Source organism: Phyllobates terribilis, unplaced genomic scaffold (assembly GCF_046119375.1).
Source record: "Phyllobates terribilis strain yellow unplaced genomic scaffold, ASM4611937v1 Scaffold_393__1_contigs__length_1774422, whole genome shotgun sequence".
Taxonomy (NCBI): Eukaryota; Metazoa; Chordata; class Amphibia; order Anura; family Dendrobatidae; genus Phyllobates; species Phyllobates terribilis.
The window spans coordinates 942,873-964,889 of NW_027363153.1; the positions used below are offsets into that span (position 1 = coordinate 942,873).

The following is a 22,017-nucleotide window of genomic DNA, read 5'->3' on the forward strand; positions in this document are numbered from 1 at the left end:
TTTAACAGAATGCCACAGACTAATCAACCAAACTTTTTGGGTTGGGTTCTCTTTTATAGTCTGCAGGCATTAAATGAAAGAAGTCAGTGTTCCAGCAGAAGGAGACAACGTTTCAGAAAAGGCATTGTAGCAAACCAAAAAAGAAATTTTAAGCGCAGCAGAGTAACCAGCGCACATACCTGTTAGCTCAGGTGAGTTTAAAAGGCTGCTGTTGATAACAAGGGCATTTGCTAAATAGATGGTGTGTGTGCAACAATATACTGAAAGGTCAATTATATTGTGCAGCTTATCTCACCACCTGTAGTTATTTAGGTGAAAGCTCCAAAATGCTTGCCTAATATGTCTGTTTATCCAAAAGGAAGTAAAAAGGGAGAGCTAGAAAGATAGCATTGCATCACATTACATGGCAATGCAATGCACAGTTGCTGAAGTTGAACCAAAATGAGCTTGTAATCTGGCTTCTGCAACTTTGAACATGAAAAATCCAATGAGGAGAAGAAAAGCAAAGCCAAAGAGTCCATCCCAAAATCCGACAAACAAGCAAAATGAACAAAAAACATTGAATTCAATTCTTTCTGATTTTAGAAACTGCATTAAAGAAGGGGTGCACCGGTCCTGGAGATACTGCAATACCAGGTCAATGCGTGGAGTGGACAGAGCAAGCTCTTTTTCCATCTCCCTGTTCTAAAAATCCATTTAATATATGGTCCCCAGATAGGGGACGTATCAGATATTAAACTGATAAGAACAGATACTACACTTGATCTTAGCCAAAAGGCCGAGAAGCGATAACCAGAATTGGTTTCAAACTACGGAGCCACCCAAGGATCCTGAAAAGTCCATTTGTGGAGATGAGCTCCTGGACTCCCGTTAAGAAGACATGTTGTCAACCTCTAGATCCCTTACATGCCTGCACTTTTCGGCTTGCTGCTGCTGCAATCCACGCGTTTTAGATCTGCATAACTCCACCTCTTTAAACACAGCACCTTCACCCCCTGCTGTTCCCACCCGCCTCAACACCGTTGGAAGGGAGGAGAACCAATTAAGGCGGGGGGTGGGGTGGAACGAGCAGCTGTCTACCCTTAGCAGGAGGGCTCCTGATTACATACCTCTCCTGCTGCTGCTGCTGCTGGCTGTCCAGCAGCAGACTGAAGGTGGCTGCTGCTGTGCACAGGTATATAAAGGCTCAGAGCCTATTATGACACGCGCAGCCAGCGTTCCATTGCCACATTCCATCTACTGCAGGCAGGATACCTGGCTGGCTGAATGTCGCTGAGAAGCTCACAGAGACCGCCATAAGCAACAGTTTAACAGAATGCCACAGACTAATCAACCAAACTTTTTGGGTTGGGTTCTCTTTTATAGTCTGCAGGCATTAAATGAAAGAAGTCAGTGTTCCAGCAGAAGGAGACAACGTTTCAGAAAAGGCATTGTAGCAAACCAAAAAAGAAATTTTAAGCGCAGCAGAGTAACCAGCGCACATACCTGTTAGCTCAGGTGAGTTTAAAAGGCTGCTGTTGATAACAAGGGCATTTGCTAAATAGATGGTGTGTGTGCAACAATATACTGAAAGGTCAATTATATTGTGCAGCTTATCTCACCACCTGTAGTTATTTAGGTGAAAGCTCCAAAATGCTTGCCTAATATGTCTGTTTATCCAAAAGGAAGTAAAAAGGGAGAGCTAGAAAGATAGCATTGCATCACATTACATGGCAATGCAATGCACAGTTGCTGAAGTTGAACCAAAATGAGCTTGTAATCTGGCTTCTGCAACTTTGAACATGAAAAATCCAATGAGGAGAAGAAAAGCAAAGCCAAAGAGTCCATCCCAAAATCCGACAAACAAGCAAAATGAACAAAAAACATTGAATTCAATTCTTTCTGATTTTAGAAACTGCATTAAAGAAGGGGTGCACCGGTCCTGGAGATACTGCAATACCAGGTCAATGCGTGGAGTGGACAGAGCAAGCTCTTTTTCCATCTCCCTGTTCTAAAAATCCATTTAATATATGGTCCCCAGATAGGGGACGTATCAGATATTAAACTGATAAGAACAGATACTACACTTGATCTTAGCCAAAAGGCCGAGAAGCGATAACCAGAATTGGTTTCAAACTACGGAGCCACCCAAGGATCCTGAAAAGTCCATTTGTGGAGATGAGCTCCTGGACTCCCGTTAAGAAGACATGTTGTCAACCTCTAGATCCCTTACATGCCTGCACTTTTCGGCTTGCTGCTGCTGCAATCCACGCGTTTTAGATCTGCATAACTCCACCTCTTTAAACACAGCACCTTCACCCCCTGCTGTTCCCACCCGCCTCAACACCGTTGGAAGGGAGGAGAACCAATTAAGGCGGGGGGTGGGGTGGAACGAGCAGCTGTCTACCCTTAGCAGGAGGGCTCCTGATTACATACCTCTCCTGCTGCTGCTGCTGCTGGCTGTCCAGCAGCAGACTGAAGGTGGCTGCTGCTGTGCACAGGTATATAAAGGCTCAGAGCCTATTATGACACGCGCAGCCAGCGTTCCATTGCCACATTCCATCTACTGCAGGCAGGATACCTGGCTGGCTGAATGTCGCTGAGAAGCTCACAGAGACCGCCATAAGCAACAGTTTAACAGAATGCCACAGACTAATCAACCAAACTTTTTGGGTTGGGTTCTCTTTTATAGTCTGCAGGCATTAAATGAAAGAAGTCAGTGTTCCAGCAGAAGGAGACAACGTTTCAGAAAAGGCATTGTAGCAAACCAAAAAAGAAATTTTAAGCGCAGCAGAGTAACCAGCGCACATACCTGTTAGCTCAGGTGAGTTTAAAAGGCTGCTGTTGATAACAAGGGCATTTGCTAAATAGATGGTGTGTGTGCAACAATATACTGAAAGGTCAATTATATTGTGCAGCTTATCTCACCACCTGTAGTTATTTAGGTGAAAGCTCCAAAATGCTTGCCTAATATGTCTGTTTATCCAAAAGGAAGTAAAAAGGGAGAGCTAGAAAGATAGCATTGCATCACATTACATGGCAATGCAATGCACAGTTGCTGAAGTTGAACCAAAATGAGCTTGTAATCTGGCTTCTGCAACTTTGAACATGAAAAATCCAATGAGGAGAAGAAAAGCAAAGCCAAAGAGTCCATCCCAAAATCCGACAAACAAGCAAAATGAACAAAAAACATTGAATTCAATTCTTTCTGATTTTAGAAACTGCATTAAAAAAGGGGTGCACCGGTCCTGGAGATACTGCAATACCAGGTCAATGCGTGGAGTGGACAGAGCAAGCTCTTTTTCCATCTCCCTGTTCTAAAAATCCATTTAATATATGGTCCCCAGATAGGGGACGTATCAGATATTAAACTGATAAGAACAGATACTACACTTGATCTTAGCCAAAAGGCCGAGAAGCGATAACCAGAATTGGTTTCAAACTACGGAGCCACCCAAGGATCCTGAAAAGTCCATTTGTGGAGATGAGCTCCTGGACTCCCGTTAAGAAGACATGTTGTCAACCTCTAGATCCCTTACATGCCTGCACTTTTCGGCTTGCTGCTGCTGCAACCCACGCGTTTTAGATCTGCATAACTCCACCTCTTTAAACACAGCACCTTCACCCCCTGCTGTTCCCACCCGCCTCAACACCGTTGGAAGGGAGGAGAACCAATTAAGGCGGGGGGTGGGGTGGAACGAGCAGCTGTCTACCCTTAGCAGGAGGGCTCCTGATTACATACCTCTCCTGCTGCTGCTGCTGCTGGCTGTCCAGCAGCAGACTGAAGGTGGCTGCTGCTGTGCACAGGTATATAAAGGCTCAGAGCCTATTATGACACGCGCAGCCAGCGTTCCATTGCCACATTCCATCTACTGCAGGCAGGATACCTGGCTGGCTGAATGTCGCTGAGAAGCTCACAGAGACCGCCATAAGCAACAGTTTAACAGAATGCCACAGACTAATCAACCAAACTTTTTGGGTTGGGTTCTCTTTTATAGTCTGCAGGCATTAAATGAAAGAAGTCAGTGTTCCAGCAGAAGGAGACAACGTTTCAGAAAAGGCATTGTAGCAAACCAAAAAAGAAATTTTAAGCGCAGCAGAGTAACCAGCGCACATACCTGTTAGCTCAGGTGAGTTTAAAAGGCTGCTGTTGATAACAAGGGCATTTGCTAAATAGATGGTGTGTGTGCAACAATATACTGAAAGGTCAATTATATTGTGCAGCTTATCTCACCACCTGTAGTTATTTAGGTGAAAGCTCCAAAATGCTTGCCTAATATGTCTGTTTATCCAAAAGGAAGTAAAAAGGGAGAGCTAGAAAGATAGCATTGCATCACATTACATGGCAATGCAATGCACAGTTGCTGAAGTTGAACCAAAATGAGCTTGTAATCTGGCTTCTGCAACTTTGAACATGAAAAATCCAATGAGGAGAAGAAAAGCAAAGCCAAAGAGTCCATCCCAAAATCCGACAAACAAGCAAAATGAACAAAAAACATTGAATTCAATTCTTTCTGATTTTAGAAACTGCATTAAAGAAGGGGTGCACCGGTCCTGGAGATACTGCAATACCAGGTCAATGCGTGGAGTGGACAGAGCAAGCTCTTTTTCCATCTCCCTGTTCTAAAAATCCATTTAATATATGGTCCCCAGATAGGGGACGTATCAGATATTAAACTGATAAGAACAGATACTACACTTGATCTTAGCCAAAAGGCCGAGAAGCGATAACCAGAATTGGTTTCAAACTACGGAGCCACCCAAGGATCCTGAAAAGTCCATTTGTGGAGATGAGCTCCTGGACTCCCGTTAAGAAGACATGTTGTCAACCTCTAGATCCCTTACATGCCTGCACTTTTCGGCTTGCTGCTGCTGCAATCCACGCGTTTTAGATCTGCATAACTCCACCTCTTTAAACACAGCACCTTCACCCCCTGCTGTTCCCACCCGCCTCAACACCGTTGGAAGGGAGGAGAACCAATTAAGGCGGGGGGTGGGGTGGAACGAGCAGCTGTCTACCCTTAGCAGGAGGGCTCCTGATTACATACCTCTCCTGCTGCTGCTGCTGCTGGCTGTCCAGCAGCAGACTGAAGGTGGCTGCTGCTGTGCACAGGTATATAAAGGCTCAGAGCCTATTATGACACGCGCAGCCAGCGTTCCATTGCCACATTCCATCTACTGCAGGCAGGATACCTGGCTGGCTGAATGTCGCTGAGAAGCTCACAGAGACCGCCATAAGCAACAGTTTAACAGAATGCCACAGACTAATCAACCAAACTTTTTGGGTTGGGTTCTCTTTTATAGTCTGCAGGCATTAAATGAAAGAAGTCAGTGTTCCAGCAGAAGGAGACAACGTTTCAGAAAAGGCATTGTAGCAAACCAAAAAAGAAATTTTAAGCGCAGCAGAGTAACCAGCGCACATACCTGTTAGCTCAGGTGAGTTTAAAAGGCTGCTGTTGATAACAAGGGCATTTGCTAAATAGATGGTGTGTGTGCAACAATATACTGAAAGGTCAATTATATTGTGCAGCTTATCTCACCACCTGTAGTTATTTAGGTGAAAGCTCCAAAATGCTTGCCTAATATGTCTGTTTATCCAAAAGGAAGTAAAAAGGGAGAGCTAGAAAGATAGCATTGCATCACATTACATGGCAATGCAATGCACAGTTGCTGAAGTTGAACCAAAATGAGCTTGTAATCTGGCTTCTGCAACTTTGAACATGAAAAATCCAATGAGGAGAAGAAAAGCAAAGCCAAAGAGTCCATCCCAAAATCCGACAAACAAGCAAAATGAACAAAAAACATTGAATTCAATTCTTTCTGATTTTAGAAACTGCATTAAAGAAGGGGTGCACCGGTCCTGGAGATACTGCAATACCAGGTCAATGCGTGGAGTGGACAGAGCAAGCTCTTTTTCCATCTCCCTGTTCTAAAAATCCATTTAATATATGGTCCCCAGATAGGGGACGTATCAGATATTAAACTGATAAGAACAGATACTACACTTGATCTTAACCAAAAGGCCGAGAAGCGATAACCAGAATTGGTTTCAAACTACGGAGCCACCCAAGGATCCTGAAAAGTCCATTTGTGGAGATGAGCTCCTGGACTCCCGTTAAGAAGACATGTTGTCAACCTCTAGATCCCTTACATGCCTGCACTTTTCGGCTTGCTGCTGCTGCAATCCACGCGTTTTAGATCTGCATAACTCCACCTCTTTAAACACAGCACCTTCACCCCCTGCTGTTCCCACCCGCCTCAACACCGTTGGAAGGGAGGAGAACCAATTAAGGCGGGGGGTGGGGTGGAACGAGCAGCTGTCTACCCTTAGCAGGAGGGCTCCTGATTACATACCTCTCCTGCTGCTGCTGCTGCTGGCTGTCCAGCAGCAGACTGAAGGTGGCTGCTGCTGTGCACAGGTATATAAAGGCTCAGAGCCTATTATGACACGCGCAGCCAGCGTTCCATTGCCACATTCCATCTACTGCAGGCAGGATACCTGGCTGGCTGAATGTCGCTGAGAAGCTCACAGAGACCGCCATAAGCAACAGTTTAACAGAATGCCACAGACTAATCAACCAAACTTTTTGGGTTGGGTTCTCTTTTATAGTCTGCAGGCATTAAATGAAAGAAGTCAGTGTTCCAGCAGAAGGAGACAACGTTTCAGAAAAGGCATTGTAGCAAACCAAAAAAGAAATTTTAAGCGCAGCAGAGTAACCAGCGCACATACCTGTTAGCTCAGGTGAGTTTAAAAGGCTGCTGTTGATAACAAGGGCATTTGCTAAATAGATGGTGTGTGTGCAACAATATACTGAAAGGTCAATTATATTGTGCAGCTTATCTCACCACCTGTAGTTATTTAGGTGAAAGCTCCAAAATGCTTGCCTAATATGTCTGTTTATCCAAAAGGAAGTAAAAAGGGAGAGCTAGAAAGATAGCATTGCATCACATTACATGGCAATGCAATGCACAGTTGCTGAAGTTGAACCAAAATGAGCTTGTAATCTGGCTTCTGCAACTTTGAACATGAAAAATCCAATGAGGAGAAGAAAAGCAAAGCCAAAGAGTCCATCCCAAAATCCGACAAACAAGCAAAATGAACAAAAAACATTGAATTCAATTCTTTCTGATTTTAGAAACTGCATTAAAGAAGGGGTGCACCGGTCCTGGAGATACTGCAATACCAGGTCAATGCGTGGAGTGGACAGAGCAAGCTCTTTTTCCATCTCCCTGTTCTAAAAATCCATTTAATATATGGTCCCCAGATAGGGGACGTATCAGATATTAAACTGATAAGAACAGATACTACACTTGATCTTAGCCAAAAGGCCGAGAAGCGATAACCAGAATTGGTTTCAAACTACGGAGCCACCCAAGGATCCTGAAAAGTCCATTTGTGGAGATGAGCTCCTGGACTCCCGTTAAGAAGACATGTTGTCAACCTCTAGATCCCTTACATGCCTGCACTTTTCGGCTTGCTGCTGCTGCAATCCACGCGTTTTAGATCTGCATAACTCCACCTCTTTAAACACAGCACCTTCACCCCCTGCTGTTCCCACCCGCCTCAACACCGTTGGAAGGGAGGAGAACCAATTAAGGCGGGGGGTGGGGTGGAACGAGCAGCTGTCTACCCTTAGCAGAAGGGCTCCTGATTACATACCTCTCCTGCTGCTGCTGCTGCTGGCTGTCCAGCAGCAGACTGAAGGTGGCTGCTGCTGTGCACAGGTATATAAAGGCTCAGAGCCTATTATGACACGCGCAGCCAGCGTTCCATTGCCACATTCCATCTACTGCAGGCAGGATACCTGGCTGGCTGAATGTCGCTGAGAAGCTCACAGAGACCGCCATAAGCAACAGTTTAACAGAATGCCACAGACTAATCAACCAAACATTTTGGGTTGGGTTCTCTTTTATAGTCTGCAGGCATTAAATGAAAGAAGTCAGTGTTCCAGCAGAAGGAGACAACGTTTCAGAAAAGGCATTGTAGCAAACCAAAAAAGAAATTTTAAGCGCAGCAGAGTAACCAGCGCATATACCTGTTAGCTCAGGTGAGTTTAAAAGGCTGCTGTTGATAACAAGGGCATTTGCTAAATAGATGGTGTGTGTGCAACAATACACTGAAAGGTCAATTATATTGTGCAGCTTATCTCACCACCTGTAGTTATTTAGGTGAAAGCTCCAAAATGCTTGCCTAATATGTCTGTTTATCCAAAAGGAAGTAAAAAGGGAGAGCTAGAAAGATAGCATTGCATCACATTACATGGCAATGCAATGCACAGTTGCTGAAGTTGAACCAAAATGAGCTTGTAATCTGGCTTCTGCAACTTTGAACATGAAAAATCCAATGAGGAGAAGAAAAGCAAAGCCAAAGAGTCCATCCCAAAATCCGACAAACAAGCAAAATGAACAAAAAACATTGAATTCAATTCTTTCTGATTTTAGAAACTGCATTAAAGAAGGGGTGCACCGGTCCTGGAGATACTGCAATACCAGGTCAATGCGTGGAGTGGACAGAGCAAGCTCTTTTTCCATCTCCCTGTTCTAAAAATCCATTTAATATATGGTCCCCAGATAGGGGACGTATCAGATATTAAACTGATAAGAACAGATACTACACTTGATCTTAGCCAAAAGGCCGAGAAGCGATAACCAGAATTGGTTTCAAACTACGGAGCCACCCAAGGATCCTGAAAAGTCCATTTGTGGAGATGAGCTCCTGGACTCCCGTTAAGAAGACATGTTGTCAACCTCTAGATCCCTTACTTGCCTGCACTTTTCGGCTTGCTGCTGCTGCAATCCACGCGTTTTAGATCTGCATAACTCCACCTCTTTAAACACAGCACCTTCACCCCCTGCTGTTCCCACCCGCCTCAACACCGTTGGAAGGGAGGAGAACCAATTAAGGCGGGGGGTGGGGTGGAACGAGCAGCTGTCTACCCTTAGCAGGAGGGCTCCTGATTACATACCTCTCCTGCTGCTGCTGCTGCTGGCTGTCCAGCAGCAGACTGAAGGTGGCTGCTGCTGTGCACAGGTATATAAAGGCTCAGAGCCTATTATGACACGCGCAGCCAGCGTTCCATTGCCACATTCCATCTACTGCAGGCAGGATACCTGGCTGGCTGAATGTCGCTGAGAAGCTCACAGAGACCGCCATAAGCAACAGTTTAACAGAATGCCACAGACTAATCAACCAAACTTTTTGGGTTGGGTTCTCTTTTATAGTCTGCAGGCATTAAATGAAAGAAGTCAGTGTTCCAGCAGAAGGAGACGTTTCAGAAAAGGCATTGTAGCAAACCAAAAAAGAAATTTTAAGCGCAGCAGAGTAACCAGCGCACATACCTGTTAGCTCAGGTGAGTTTAAAAGGCTGCTGTTGATAACAAGGGCATTTGCTAAATAGATGGTGTGTGTGCAACAATATACTGAAAGGTCAATTATATTGTGCAGCTTATCTCACCACCTGTAGTTATTTAGGTGAAAGCTCCAAAATGCTTGCGTAATATGTCTGTTTATCCAAAAGGAAGTAAAAAGGGAGAGCTAGAAAGATAGCATTGCATCACATTACATGGCAATGCAATGCACAGTTGCTGAAGTTGAACCAAAATGAGCTTGTAATCTGGCTTCTGCAACTTTGAACATGAAAAATCCAATGAGGAGAAGAAAAGCAAAGCCAAAGAGTCCATCCCAAAATCCGACAAACAAGCAAAATGAACAAAAAACATTGAATTCAATTCTTTCTGATTTTAGAAACTGCATTAAAGAAGGGGTGCACCGGTCCTGGAGATACTGCAATACCAGGTCAATGCGTGGAGTGGACAGAGCAAGCTCTTTTTCCATCTCCCTGTTCTAAAAATCCATTTAATATATGGTCCCCAGATAGGGGACGTATCAGATATTAAACTGATAAGAACAGATACTACACTTGATCTTAGCCAAAAGGCCGAGAAGCGATAACCAGAATTGGTTTCAAACTACGGAGCCACCCAAGGATCCTGAAAAGTCCATTTGTGGAGATGAGCTCCTGGACTCCCGTTAAGAAGACATGTTGTCAACCTCTAGATCCCTTACATGCCTGCACTTTTCGGCTTGCTGCTGCTGCAATCCACGCGTTTTAGATCTGCATAACTCCACCTCTTTAAACACAGCACCTTCACCCCCTGCTGTTCCCACCCGCCTCAACACCGTTGGAAGGGAGGAGAACCAATTAAGGCGGGGGGTGGGGTGGAACGAGCAGCTGTCTACCCTTAGCAGGAGGGCTCCTGATTACATACCTCTCCTGCTGCTGCTGCTGCTGGCTGTCCAGCAGCAGACTGAAGGTGGCTGCTGCTGTGCACAGGTATATAAAGGCTCAGAGCGTATTATGACACGCGCAGCCAGCGTTCCATTGCCACATTCCATCTACTGCAGGCAGGATACCTGGCTGGCTGAATGTCGCTGAGAAGCTCACAGAGACCGCCATAAGCAACAGTTTAACAGAATGCCACAGACTAATCAACCAAACTTTTTGGGTTGGGTTCTCTTTTATAGTCTGCAGGCATTAAATGAAAGAAGTCAGTGTTCCAGCAGAAGGAGACAACGTTTCAGAAAAGGCATTGTAGCAAACCAAAAAAGAAATTTTAAGCGCAGCAGAGTAAGCAGCGCACATACCTGTTAGCTCAGGTGAGTTTAAAAGGCTGCTGTTGATAACAAGGGCATTTGTTAAATAGATGGTGTGTGTGCAACAATATACTGAAAGGTCAATTATATTGTGCAGCTTATCTCACCACCTGTAGTTATTTAGGTGAAAGCTCCAAAATGCTTGCCTAATATGTCTGTTTATCCAAAAGGAAGTAAAAAGGGAGAGCTAGAAAGATAGCATTGCATCACATTACATGGCAATGCAATGCACAGTTGCTGAAGTTGAACCAAAATGAGCTTGTAATCTGGCTTCTGCAACTTTGAACATGAAAAATCCAATGAGGAGAAGAAAAGCAAAGCCAAAGAGTCCATCCCAAAATCCGACAAACAAGCAAAATGAACAAAAAACATTGAATTCAATTCTTTCTGATTTTAGAAACTGCATTAAAGAAGGGGTGCACCGGTCCTGGAGATACTGCAATACCAGGTCAATGCGTGGAGTGGACAGAGCAAGCTCTTTTTCCATCTCCCTGTTCTAAAAATCCATTTAATATATGGTCCCCAGATAGGGGACGTATCAGATATTAAACTGATAAGAACAGATACTACACTTGATCTTAGCCAAAAGGCCGAGAAGCGATAACCAGAATTGGTTTCAAACTACGGAGCCACCCAAGGATCCTGAAAAGTCCATTTGTGGAGATGAGCTCCTGGACTCCCGTTAAGAAGACATGTTGTCAACCTCTAGATCCCTTACATGCCTGCACTTTTCGGCTTGCTGCTGCTGCAATCCACGCGTTTTAGATCTGCATAACTCCACCTCTTTAAACACAGCACCTTCACCCCCTGCTGTTCCCACCCGCCTCAACACCGTTGGAAGGGAGGAGAACCAATTAAGGCGGGGGGTGGGGTGGAACGAGCAGCTGTCTACCCTTAGCAGGAGGGCTCCTGATTACATACCTCTCCTGCTGCTGCTGCTGCTGGCTGTCCAGCAGCAGACTGAAGGTGGCTGCTGCTGTGCACAGGTATATAAAGGCTCAGAGCCTATTATGACACGCGCAGCCAGCGTTCCATTGCCACATTCCATCTACTGCAGGCAGGATACCTGGCTGGCTGAATGTCGCTGAGAAGCTCACAGAGACCGCCATAAGCAACAGTTTAACAGAATGCCACAGACTAATCAACCAAACTTTTTGGGTTGGGTTCTCTTTTATAGTCTGCAGGCATTAAATGAAAGAAGTCAGTGTTCCAGCAGAAGGAGACAACGTTTCAGAAAAGGCATTGTAGCAAACCAAAAAAGAAATTTTAAGCGCAGCAGAGTAAGCAGCGCACATACCTGTTAGCTCAGGTGAGTTTAAAAGGCTGCTGTTGATAACAAGGGCATTTGCTAAATAGATGGTGTGTGTGCAACAATATACTGAAAGGTCAATTATATTGTGCAGCTTATCTCACCACCTGTAGTTATTTAGGTGAAAGCTCCAAAATGCTTGCCTAATATGTCTGTTTATCCAAAAGGAAGTAAAAAGGGAGAGCTAGAAAGATAGCATTGCATCACATTACATGGCAATGCAATGCACAGTTGCTGAAGTTGAACCAAAATGAGCTTGTAATCTGGCTTCTGCAACTTTGAACATGAAAAATCCAATGAGGAGAAGAAAAGCAAAGCCAAACAGTCCATCCCAAAATCCGACAAACAAGCAAAATGAACAAAAAACATTGAATTCAATTCTTTCTGATTTTAGAAACTGCATTAAAGAAGGGGTGCACCGGTCCTGGAGATAATGCAATACCAGGTCAATGCGTGGAGTGGACAGAGCAAGCTCTTTTTCCATCTCCCTGTTCTAAAAATCCATTTAATATATGGTCCCCAGATAGGGGACGTATCAGATATTAAACTGATAAGAACAGATTTTTTTTTTTTTTTTTATCGAAACCCCGAATTCGTGTACAAAACCCGAGTGCGCTTAAAAAAGTGACAAGTGCCACAAAAAAAAGTGCACTAGGATGCTGGTCTTCTTGAAACCCTCTCCAAAAGGAGAAGGGTCCCCCAAACCATTCCCCGTCCCTCCGAGCCAGAAGGCCACAGCGAGGAACAGGGACAAATAGCCACCTCCAGCCGGAGCCAGAGGCGACCCAATCTTACCCCCAATACCTGCCCGAGTTCTCACCCGAGCAAGGCACTGGGAGCCAAAGACTGTGCTCCCCTCCCGGAAGAGGGGAGCCAACAACGCTCTCCTCCCGAAAGAGGAGAGCCAGTGGGGTTCAGGGGGGAGCGGAACCTGATGGCCACACACTCCCCCCCTAGACCTGCCAAGAGAGGAACCCGTAAGGGAACCGCATCCCGACAAAATCCTAGTAAGGACGTGGACACACGTGAAAAAGTGGACACACAGTGACAAAAAAAAATTAAATAAATAGTGAAGGTTTCACAGTATAATACTGCCCGGACCTTCGACCGGGAATTGAAAAATTCCCCATCCTAAGGCCAGAAGGCCCGGAATAAGGGTGTGTGTGAAGAAAGAAATATTGAAGTGCTAGTGCAAATGTGCCATAAACTCAAGTGGGGTTCCCAATCCCAGTGAGTTAAGGCACCCCAGGGTCACCACTCCTGGGGCACTTCACACTTCGGGCTTTCGATCTTCCCCGGCCCAATGGCGTCGATCCTGGGGGGCCATGCTTTCCACCAGATGACTATATTAGCCACCTGGCGTACTAACAAGCGCCTAAACCCCAGTGTGCATAATGTATCAATCTACTAGGGCGGCCAACATCCAAAACCGCCTTTTCGAAAGATACTACACTTGATCTTAGCCAAAAGGCCGAGAAGCGATAACAAGAATTGGTTTCAAACTACGGAGCCACCCAAGGATCCTGAAAAGTCCATTTGTGGAGATGAGCTCCTGGACTCCCGTTAAGAAGACATGTTGTCAACCTCTAGATCCCTTACATGCCTGCACTTTTCGGCTTGCTGCTGCTGCAATCCACGCGTTTTAGATCTGCATAACTCCACCTCTTTAAACACAGCACCTTCACCCCCTGCTGTTCCCACCCGCCTCAACACCGTTGGAAGGGAGGAGAACCAATTAAGGCGGGGGGTGGGGTGGAACGAGCAGCTGTCTACCCTTAGCAGGAGGGCTCCTGATTACATACCTCTCCTGCTGCTGCTGCTGCTGGCTGTCCAGCAGCAGACTGAAGGTGGCTGCTGCTGTGCACAGGTATATAAAGGCTCAGAGCCTATTATGACACGCGCAGCCAGCGTTCCATTGCCACATTCCATCTACTGCAGGCAGGATACCTGGCTGGCTGAATGTCGCTGAGAAGCTCACAGAGACCGCCATAAGCAACAGTTTAACAGAATGCCACAGACTAATCAACCAAACTTTTTGGGTTGGGTTCTCTTTTATAGTCTGCAGGCATTAAATGAAAGAAGTCAGTGTTCCAGCAGAAGGAGACAACGTTTCAGAAAAGGCATTGTAGCAAACCAAAAAAGAAATTTTAAGCGCAGCAGAGTAACCAGCGCACATACCTGTTAGCTCAGGTGAGTTTAAAAGGCTGCTGTTGATAACAAGGGCATTTGCTAAATAGATGGTGTGTGTGCAACAATATACTGAAAGGTCAATTATATTGTGCAGCTTATCTCACCACCTGTAGTTATTTAGGTGAAAGCTCCAAAATGCTTGCCTAATATGTCTGTTTATCCAAAAGGAAGTAAAAAGGGAGAGCTAGAAAGATAGCATTGGATCACATTACATGGCAATGCAATGCACAGTTGCTGAAGTTGAACCAAAATGAGCTTGTAATCTGGCTTCTGCAACTTTGAACATGAAAAATCCAATGAGGAGAAGAAAAGCAAAGCCAAAGAGTCCATCCCAAAATCCGACAAACAAGCAAAATGAACAAAAAACATTGAATTCAATTCTTTCTGATTTTAGAAACTGCATTAAAGAAGGGGTGCACCGGTCCTGGAGATACTGCAATACCAGGTCAATGCGTGGAGTGGACAGAGCAAGCTCTTTTTCCATCTCCCTGTTCTAAAAATCCATTTAATATATGGTCCCCAGATAGGGGACGTATCAGATATTAAACTGATAAGAACAGATACTACACTTGATCTTAGCCAAAAGGCCGAGAAGCGATAACCAGAATTGGTTTCAAACTACGGAGCCACCCAAGGATCCTGAAAAGTCCATTTGTGGAGATGAGCTCCTGGACTCCCGTTAAGAAGACATGTTGTCAACCTCTAGATCCCTTACATGGCTGCACTTTTCGGCTTGCTGCTGCTGCAATCCATGCGTTTTAGATCTGCATAACTCCACCTCTTTAAACACAGCACCTTCACCCCCTGCTGTTCCCACCCGCCTCAACACCGTTGGAAGGGAGGAGAACCAATTAAGGCGGGGGGTGGGGTGGAACGAGCAGCTGTCTACCCTTAGCAGGAGGGCTCCTGATTACATACCTCTCCTGCTGCTGCTGCTGCTGGCTGTCCAGCAGCAGACTGAAGGTGGCTGCTGCTGTGCACAGGTATATAAAGGCTCAGAGCCTATTATGACACGCGCAGCCAGCGTTCCATTGCCACATTCCATCTACTGCAGGCAGGATACCTGGCTGGCTGAATGTCGCTGAGAAGCTCACAGAGACCGCCATAAGCAACAGTTTAACAGAATGCCACAGACTAATCAACCAAACTTTTTGGGTTGGGTTCTCTTTTATAGTCTGCAGGCATTAAATGAAAGAAGTCAGTGTTCCAGCAGAAGGAGACAACGTTTCAGAAAAGGCATTGTAGCAAACCAAAAAAGAAATTTTAAGCGCAGCAGAGTAACCAGCGCACATACCTGTTAGCTCAGGTGAGTTTAAAAGGCTGCTGTTGATAACAAGGGCATTTGCTAAATAGATGGTGTGTGTGCAACAATATACTGAAAGGTCAATTATATTGTGCAGCTTATCTCACCACCTGTAGTTATTTAGGTGAAAGCTCCAAAATGCTTGCCTAATATGTCTGTTTATCCAAAAGGAAGTAAAAAGGGAGAGCTAGAAAGATAGCATTGCATCACATTACATGGCAATGCAATGCACAGTTGCTGAAGTTGAACCAAAATGAGCTTGTAATCTGGCTTCTGCAACTTTGAACATGAAAAATCCAATGAGGAGAAGAAAAGCAAAGCCAAAGAGTCCATCCCAAAATCCGACAAACAAGCAACATGAACAAAAAACATTGAATTCAATTCTTTCTGATTTTAGAAACTGCATTAAAGAAGGGGTGCACCGGTCCTGGAGATACTGCAATACCAGGTCAATGCGTGGAGTGGACAGAGCAAGCTCTTTTTCCATCTCCCTGTTCTAAAAATCCATTTAATATATGGTCCCCAGATAGGGGACGTATCAGATATTAAACTGATAAGAACAGATACTACACTTGATCTTAGCCAAAAGGCCGAGAAGCGATAACCAGAATTGGTTTCAAACTACGGAGCCACCCAAGGATCCTGAAAAGTCCATTTGTGGAGATGAGCTCCTGGACTCCCGTTAAGAAGACATGTTGTCAACCTCTAGATCCCTTACATGCCTGCACTTTTCGGCTTGCTGCTGCTGCAATCCACGCGTTTTAGATCTGCATAACTCCACCTCTTTAAACACAGCACCTTCACCCCCTGCTGTTCCCACCCGCCTCAACACCGTTGGAAGGGAGGAGAACCAATTAAGGCGGGGGGTGGGGTGGAACGAGCAGCTGTCTACCCTTAGCAGGAGGGCTCCTGATTACATACCTCTCCTGCTGCTGCTGCTGCTGGCTGTCCAGCAGCAGACTGAAGGTGGCTGCTGCTGTGCACAGGTATATAAAGGCTCAGAGCCTATTATGACACGCGCAGCCAGCGTTCCATTGCCACATTCCATCTACTGCAGGCAGGATACCTGGCTGGCTGAATGTCGCTGAGAAGCTCACAGAGACCGCCATAAGCAACAGTTTAACAGAATGCCACAGACTAATCAACCAAACTTTTTGGGTTGGGTTCTCTTTTATAGTCTGCAGGCATTAAATGAAAGAAGTCAGTGTTCCAGCAGAAGGAGACAACGTTTCAGAAAAGGCATTGTAGCAAACCAAAAAAGAAATTTTAAGCGCAGCAGAGTAAGCAGCGCACATACCTGTTAGCTCAGGTGAGTTTAAAAGGCTGCTGTTGATAACAAGGGCATTTGCTAAATAGATGGTGTGTGTGCAACAATATACTGAAAGGTCAATTATATTGTGCAGCTTATCTCACCACCTGTAGTTATTTAGGTGAAAGCTCCAAAATGCTTGCCTAATATGTCTGTTTATCCAAAAGGAAGTAAAAAGGGAGAGCTAGAAAGATAGCATTGCATCACATTACATGGCAATGCAATGCACAGTTGCTGAAGTTGAACCAAAATGAGCTTGTAATCTGGCTTCTGCAACTTTGAACATGAAAAATCCAATGAGGAGAAGAAAAGCAAAGCCAAAGAGTCCATCCCAAAATCCGACAAACAAGCAAAATGAACAAAAAACATTGAATTCAATTCTTTCTGATTTTAGAAACTGCATTAAAGAAGGGGTGCACCGGTCCTGGAGATACTGCAATACCAGGTCAATGCGTGGAGTGGACAGAGCAAGCTCTTTTTCCATCTCCCTGTTCTAAAAATCCATTTAATATATGGTCCCCAGATAGGGGACGTATCAGATATTAAACTGATAAGAACAGATTTTTTTTTTTTTTTTTCGAAAGCCCGAATTCGTGTACAAAACCCGAGTGCGCTTAAAAAAGTGACAAGTGCCACAAAAAAAGTGCACTAGGATGCTGGTCTTCTTGAAACCCTCTCCAAAAGGAGAAGGGTCCCCCAAACCATTCCCCGTCCCTCCGAGCCAAAAGGCCACAGCGAGGAACAGGGACAAAAAGCCACCTCCAGCCGAAGCCAGAGGCGACCCAATCTTACCCCCAGCACCTGCCCGAGTTCTCACCCGAGCAAGGCACTGGGAGCCAAAGACTGTGCTCCCCTCCCGGAAGAGGGGAGCCAACAACGCTCTCCTCCCGAAAGAGGAGAGCCAGGGGGGTTCAGGGGGGAGCGGAACCTGATGGCCACACACTCCCCCCCTAGACCTGCCAAGAGAGGAACCCGTAAGGGAACCGCATACCGACAAAATCCTAGTAGGACGTGACACACGTGAATAAGTGGACACACAGTGACAAAGAAATTAAATAAATAGTGAAGGTTTCACAGTATAATACTGCCCGGACCTTCGACCGGGAATTGAAAAATTCCCCATCCTAAGGCCAGAAGGCCCGGAATAAGGGTGTGTGCGAAGAAAGAAAATTTGAAGTGCTTGTGCAAATGTGCCATAAACTCAAGTGGGGTTCCCAATCCCAGTGAGTTAAGGCACCCCAGGGTCACCACTCCTGGGGCACTTCACACTTCGGGCTTTCGATCTTCCCCGGCCCAATGGCGTCGATCCTGGGGGGCCATGCTTTCCACCAGATGACTATATTAGCCACCTGGCGTACTAACAAGCGCCTAAACCCCAGTGTGCATAATGTATCAATCTACTAGGGCGGCCAACATCCAAAACCGCCTTTTCGAAAGATACTACACTTGATCTTAGCCAAAAGGCCGAGAAGCGATAACCAGAATTGGTTTCAAACTACGGAGCCACCCAAGGATCCTGAAAAGTCCATTTGTGGAGATGAGCTCCTGGACTCCCGTTAAGAAGACATGTTGTCAACCTCTAGATCCCTTACATGCCTGCACTTTTCGGCTTGCTGCTGCTGCAATCCACGCGTTTTAGATCTGCATAACTCCACCTCTTTAAACACAGCACCTTCACCCCCTGCTGTTCCCACCCGCCTCAACACCGTTGGAAGGGAGGAGAACCAATTAAGGCGGGGGGTGGGGTGGAACGAGCAGCTGTCTACCCTTAGCAGGAGGGCTCCTGATTACATACCTCTCCTGCTGCTGCTGCTGCTGGCTGTCCAGCAGCAGACTGAAGGTGGCTGCTGCTGTGCACAGGTATATAAAGGCTCAGAGCCTATTATGACACGCGCAGCCAGCGTTCCATTGCCACATTCCATCTACTGCAGGCAGGATACCTGGCTGGCTGAATGTCGCTGAGAAGCTCACAGAGACCGCCATAAGCAACAGTTTAACAGAATGCCACAGACTAATCAACCAAACTTTTTGGGTTGGGTTCTCTTTTATAGTCTGCAGGCATTAAATGAAAGAAGTCAGTGTTCCAGCAGAAGGAGACAACGTTTCAGAAAAGGCATTGTAGCAAACCAAAAAAGAAATTTTAAGCGCAGCAGAGTAACCAGCGCACATACCTGTTAGCTCAGGTGAGTTTAAAAGGCTGCTGTTGATAACAAGGGCATTTGCTAAATAGATGGTGTGTGTGCAACAATATACTGAAAGGTCAATTATATTGTGCAGCTTATCTCACCACCTGTAGTTATTTAGGTGAAAGCTCCAAAATGCTTGCCTAATATGTCTGTTTATCCAAAAGGAAGTAAAAAGGGAGAGCTAGAAAGATAGCATTGCATCACATTACATGGCAATGCAATGCACAGTTGCTGAAGTTGAACCAAAATGAGCTTGTAATCTGGCTTCTGCAACTTTGAACATGAAAAATCCAATGAGGAGAAGAAAAGCAAAGCCAAAGAGTCCATCCCAAAATCCGACAAACAAGCAAAATGAACAAAAAACATTGAATTCAATTCTTTCTGATTTTAGAAACTGCATTAAAGAAGGGGTGCACCGGTCCTGGAGATACTGCAATACCAGGTCAATGCGTGGAGTGGACAGAGCAAGCTCTTTTTCCATCTCCCTGTTCTAAAAATCCATTTAATATATGGTCCCCAGATAGGGGACGTATCAGATATTAAACTGATAAGAACAGATTTTTTTTTTTTTTTTATACCATTCAGTAAAATTTTTCAAGCAACAATCAATAGTATAAAAACTCATACTACGTTGCCCAGTCTTACATCATAATGGTACTTTCTTTATTTCATATTTATAACTTTATACTGAAACAGTTGTAATACCTTTTGAATGGACAAAAAAACTATAAAACATACCATTATCATAAAAAAAGACAGATCACAACACTTAAACAAGGACTTACTGGTACTTTACCAGTGACCTCCATTTTTTTACTTTCCAAAAACCTTCTGAATCAGAGCCACCACCGCCACGGCTGTCCCATAAATAAACTATGTATAACCTTGACAAAACCATCCTAACACAATTATTAACTGAGATTATTTTCCTTTTAAATAAACACAAATTCCTAACGTCCCACAGACTTTCTATTACACATGCCATTATCAACCACAACAATCTCTCTTTCACCCGGCTACTTGCACCCATCCCAAACATTACCACTCTCCAATTTATAAAATTCACGCCCGCTAGTTCCTTGCATAAACCACCCACTCCCTTCCAAACACTCTGAGCATAATCACAATTCCAAACCAAATGCATAACAGTTTCACTCGCCCCACATCCATCCCTCGGACATACCTCTGTTCTAATCAGATCCCTCCTCTTCTGTACCTCTCTCACAGGCAAAATCTCATGCAAACTCATCCATACGATATCACGCTGCCTATTCGATATTCCTTTTATACTCAGGTTCCTCCATACACACAACGCTTCACTCGATCTCAAGCCCCTAATGTTACATTCAAACTCTCTAACACGCATCCTTCTCCTTACATTCCTTATCACTTTGAAATCACCCATAGGAACATCCAACAAATCATGCTTGACAACAAATTTTTCAACAAACTCATACCACACTGGACATTTAAACGAAACAGGCACTCTTGCATCCCTTCTCATCCATTTCAACCCAAACAACATCCATCCAGCCATATATTTAATCATAAAAGCCGTCTTGTTATCCCTACCTAACAGAACAACCACCGTTTTAATATAATTTAAACCAAGACAAAATTCAAAATTTGGGAAATCCATTCCCCCATGTTCACGTAACTTACACAAATATTCCCTTTTAAGTTTTTCCATCTTACTTCCCCAATAAAACGTAAAAATTAGCTTCTCAATCCGCCTAAAACCCCTATAAGGGGCTGGAAAAACCACTGACACAAAAAGTAACATAGGAAGAATCACTGACTTAATAATAAGGACTTTGCCTGACAATGTCAAGTCCCGTAACCTCCAAAAATTTAACTTCTGTTCAATCCTCTTACCGCATTCATCCCAACTCTCATTCCCTTTCAGATCTTTGTTAAACCACACCCCCAAAACCTTAATAGCACCTTCTTCACATATCACACCATCCATCCTAACACTCGAATCCCCGAAACACTTAAAGCTACACTTCCCCCAATTCACCCTAAAACCAGATGCACCACAAAAGAAATCTAAAAGCAACCTTGCTCGATTCATAGCAGCCATATTATCACTCACCACAACAACATCGTCCATATACCCCATTACCTTTACAGTCTTTCCACCACTCCCTGGGATCAGAAGACCATTCATCACTTTCTCTTTCCGAATCATGCACAACAGGGGCTCAATCACACTTATAAACAGGACAGGGGACAACGGACACCCCTGCCTGACCCCTGATTTTATGCACACCTTCTCACTCAAACATCCATTCACTAACACTTCACTCACCACACCATCATACAAACACCTTATGGCATTCACAAAAACACTAGGAAAACCCATCCTAACTAACACCTCAAACATAAACGCATGCGACACTCTATCAAAAGCTTTCTCAAAATCCACACAAAAAACCATACATTTCCCCTTCCTAAACATACAATCTCCAATTACGTCTCTCAACAACAAGAGGTTATCAGTCATACACCTACCTGGCACCGCGCACACTTGATCATCACCAACCACACTTCCAATCACCCCACGCATACGGTTAGCCAGAATTTTGCTAAAGACTTTATAATCTGCATTGAGTAATGTAATCGGCCTCCAATTACGCAAATTCTTTTTCTCACCCTTCTTATATAGTAAAACAACTACTCCTTCTTTCATGGAATTACAAAGTACACCATTCATCCACATATATTGACATACTTCCACAAAATCAACACCAATCACATCCCATGCTTTTACATAAAACTCCACAGGCAACCCATCTTTCCCAGGTGTTTTATTCTTTTTCGCACCATCCACCGCCTTTTTAACCTCATCAAAAACAATATCCTCACTCAAACACTCACGTTCCCCTGATTCAAGCTGACTCTCCAACATACCTAACACATGCTCTTTCAAACCCCCATCCACCCATTTAGACTCAAATAAACTACTATAGAAACTATGTACCTCATCCAACACTTCCCTTCCAACCACAGTCATACCATTATCATTTACAACCTCATCCAACTCATCTTTTTTACTGCACATTTTTTTAAAAAAGTACCTCGTAC

At 44.6% G+C, this 22,017-nt stretch overlaps 14 non-coding genes and 2 pseudogenes across 14 annotated transcripts; all 16 read right to left on the reverse strand.

The window, feature by feature from the left end:
* Nucleotides 1–599: 599 nt before the first annotated feature.
* On the reverse strand, nt 600–790 carry LOC141224699 (U2 spliceosomal RNA). The gene has a single exon (XR_012292034.1). It is a non-coding gene; the product is annotated as a U2 spliceosomal RNA (small nuclear RNA).
* A 1,115-nt stretch (nt 791–1,905) lies between these two features.
* LOC141224700 (U2 spliceosomal RNA) lies at nt 1,906–2,096 on the reverse strand. The gene has a single exon (XR_012292035.1). It is a non-coding gene; the product is annotated as a U2 spliceosomal RNA (small nuclear RNA).
* Nucleotides 2,097–3,211: 1,115 nt separating this feature from the next.
* On the reverse strand, nt 3,212–3,402 carry LOC141224701 (U2 spliceosomal RNA). Its single transcript, XR_012292036.1, has one exon. It is a non-coding gene; the product is annotated as a U2 spliceosomal RNA (small nuclear RNA).
* A 1,115-nt stretch (nt 3,403–4,517) lies between these two features.
* LOC141224702 (U2 spliceosomal RNA) lies at nt 4,518–4,708 on the reverse strand. Its single transcript, XR_012292037.1, has one exon. It is a non-coding gene; the product is annotated as a U2 spliceosomal RNA (small nuclear RNA).
* Nucleotides 4,709–5,823: 1,115 nt separating this feature from the next.
* On the reverse strand, nt 5,824–6,014 carry LOC141224353 (U2 spliceosomal RNA). Its single transcript, XR_012291782.1, has one exon. It is a non-coding gene; the product is annotated as a U2 spliceosomal RNA (small nuclear RNA).
* A 1,115-nt stretch (nt 6,015–7,129) lies between these two features.
* On the reverse strand, nt 7,130–7,320 carry LOC141224703 (U2 spliceosomal RNA). Its single transcript, XR_012292038.1, has one exon. It is a non-coding gene; the product is annotated as a U2 spliceosomal RNA (small nuclear RNA).
* Nucleotides 7,321–8,435: 1,115 nt separating this feature from the next.
* Nucleotides 8,436–8,626, reverse strand: LOC141224704 (U2 spliceosomal RNA). Its single transcript, XR_012292039.1, has one exon. It is a non-coding gene; the product is annotated as a U2 spliceosomal RNA (small nuclear RNA).
* A 1,112-nt stretch (nt 8,627–9,738) lies between these two features.
* Nucleotides 9,739–9,929, reverse strand: LOC141224705 (U2 spliceosomal RNA). The gene has a single exon (XR_012292040.1). It is a non-coding gene; the product is annotated as a U2 spliceosomal RNA (small nuclear RNA).
* A 1,115-nt stretch (nt 9,930–11,044) lies between these two features.
* LOC141224707 (U2 spliceosomal RNA) lies at nt 11,045–11,235 on the reverse strand. The gene has a single exon (XR_012292041.1). It is a non-coding gene; the product is annotated as a U2 spliceosomal RNA (small nuclear RNA).
* Nucleotides 11,236–12,350: 1,115 nt separating this feature from the next.
* On the reverse strand, nt 12,351–12,534 carry LOC141224470 (U2 spliceosomal RNA). The gene has a single exon (XR_012291883.1). It is a non-coding gene; the product is annotated as a U2 spliceosomal RNA (small nuclear RNA).
* A 799-nt stretch (nt 12,535–13,333) lies between these two features.
* Nucleotides 13,334–13,425, reverse strand: LOC141224574 (U2 spliceosomal RNA; annotated as a pseudogene).
* A 1,115-nt stretch (nt 13,426–14,540) lies between these two features.
* Nucleotides 14,541–14,731, reverse strand: LOC141224709 (U2 spliceosomal RNA). Its single transcript, XR_012292043.1, has one exon. It is a non-coding gene; the product is annotated as a U2 spliceosomal RNA (small nuclear RNA).
* Nucleotides 14,732–15,846: 1,115 nt separating this feature from the next.
* LOC141224710 (U2 spliceosomal RNA) lies at nt 15,847–16,037 on the reverse strand. Its single transcript, XR_012292044.1, has one exon. It is a non-coding gene; the product is annotated as a U2 spliceosomal RNA (small nuclear RNA).
* Nucleotides 16,038–17,152: 1,115 nt separating this feature from the next.
* On the reverse strand, nt 17,153–17,334 carry LOC141224493 (U2 spliceosomal RNA). The gene has a single exon (XR_012291900.1). It is a non-coding gene; the product is annotated as a U2 spliceosomal RNA (small nuclear RNA).
* A 794-nt stretch (nt 17,335–18,128) lies between these two features.
* On the reverse strand, nt 18,129–18,220 carry LOC141224575 (U2 spliceosomal RNA; annotated as a pseudogene).
* Nucleotides 18,221–19,335: 1,115 nt separating this feature from the next.
* LOC141224430 (U2 spliceosomal RNA) lies at nt 19,336–19,525 on the reverse strand. The gene has a single exon (XR_012291852.1). It is a non-coding gene; the product is annotated as a U2 spliceosomal RNA (small nuclear RNA).
* Nucleotides 19,526–22,017: the final 2,492 nt, after the last annotated feature.